This window comes from Pteropus vampyrus, unplaced genomic scaffold, assembly GCF_000151845.1.
Source record: "Pteropus vampyrus isolate Shadow unplaced genomic scaffold, Pvam_2.0 Scaffold1830, whole genome shotgun sequence".
NCBI classification, from domain to species: Eukaryota; Metazoa; Chordata; class Mammalia; order Chiroptera; family Pteropodidae; genus Pteropus; species Pteropus vampyrus.
In genome coordinates this window covers 3,660-5,284 of record NW_011890611.1, presented here as the reverse complement: position 1 = coordinate 5,284, position 1,625 = coordinate 3,660, and the positions used below count along the sequence as shown (strand labels likewise).

The window sequence follows — 1,625 nt, the reverse complement described above, 5'->3', positions numbered from 1 at the left end:
TACATGACCTGCCTGTGCCTACTGCTAATTTGTAATGATAACAAGAGCACGAAACAGCCAAAGAGGGGCTTCCCGGCCTTTCCTTCTAATTCAACTCGTTCCAGGTACCACGGGACCACAGAGCAGTCGCCTCGTTCTGCAGTTTTACCGATCACAGTGCGAAGGCCCAGAGAGGGACAAGGGCTAGCCCAAGGTCGCCCAGCCTGGGTCCTTTTCAATTTCTCCAAGGCCCCAGTAAACTTCCTTTAGTACTAGCTTTAGGGAACTACTTGCGCACAGAATGGGAGAGTGGTGAGTATTGGGTCAGATTGTCACTGTTCCCTTTTCTAAGATGGTTGGACAGCCTGGGCATGGGGCTCCTCCTCTGACAGGGCAGTGGAGGGGCATGGAGCAAGCTGGGGCCTTTACAGGAAGTTGGACACTTAAAATTCTTCGTGTTAACTGGGGCAAGCAGAAGCAGAGATAAGGAAATGTGAGAAGCCAATCTGTGGCTTCAGACTGAATTACAAAGATCCGCTAGTCAATTCAGGAAATAAGAGAGCATTAGGGGAACTAGGTTTCAAGCTGGGTTATTTATTCCTTTGACTTCTCATTCGCCTGTTCTTTGTGAATGAATGGAGTTGGAGGCATGCGGTAGACATGCATTGTTCAGCTTTTTAAAACTGGAATAAAGAACAATGGCTCAACGCTCTTATCTTCTGCTTGTATAGGCTTCCTTTTCTGTTTCTGAGATTTGGGGACCCTTCTTTGATTCATTGGGAAATAGGCCTTCTGGTCCATTCTCATAATAGGCATACAGTATTTGAATGGAGGCCATGTGGCATAATGAGAGGGACCTGAGTTATATTGTGAAGACAGGCACCGTCTGCTTTAAAGGCTCTTAGAGATCTTCATGGATGCCACACTGGTGGTCTGCAACATAGAATGACCAACACGGCATCTCAAGCCTCAGGCAAAAAGAGTAACCATGGATAAAAGTGGACAAAGGTTAATGCTTTTCCCACAGTCCCCCTTGGCTCAGAACACTCACCCCCAACCGTCCCCCAACAGCCCCTTTCCATTTATCAACATTACTGGGAGAGTTGAGAAGAGCAAGACAGCCACCGACCTTTGCCCTCAATTCAAGATGCTTGTCCTGAGCATTTTTTCCAGTTATCTTTTCTTCATCTTGTGACTTTTGTAATCCTGTGATATACAGCCCCTGCCCACGAGCCTCAAATGCAATAGGGCGCCTAAAGATACCTATCATAGTATATATCTTTCCAGCATCCGTCATTCTCGTCGACTAGTCTGAAAAAAGGCCACATTCCATACATTCCACTCCTATAAACAAGGGAAAAGGTGATGGCAGCCGTCCTCAAACAAAGAGGATGCCGGTTCTCCCAGAGGCTTGAAGCCACACTTAGGGAGACTGGCCGTAGTCCAAGAAGGGCATGGGGCTCTGCAGAGAGACAGAGGGAGGGGAGATCAAGGCCAGCAGGCTACAGACCTCCACTTGTTAAATGTTTCCTGCTTCTCAGATCACCCCCACCCCTTTCCCCAGACAATGTGGAGATAGAGTGGGAGCACACCTCAGAGGCCCCCAGAGCCCAAAGGCCTAATCCCACAGGACCTTACTGCTCTAC

General features: G+C 48.3%; 1 long non-coding RNA gene across 1 annotated transcript; it reads right to left on the bottom strand.

The window, feature by feature from the left end:
- Positions 1-553: 553 nt before the first annotated feature.
- On the bottom strand, positions 554-1,608 carry LOC111734555. Its single transcript, XR_002778487.1, has 2 exons — positions 1,109-1,608; positions 554-912 (listed from the first exon to the last, which is right to left on the bottom strand). It is a non-coding gene; the product is annotated as an uncharacterized LOC111734555 (long non-coding RNA).
- Positions 1,609-1,625: the final 17 nt, after the last annotated feature.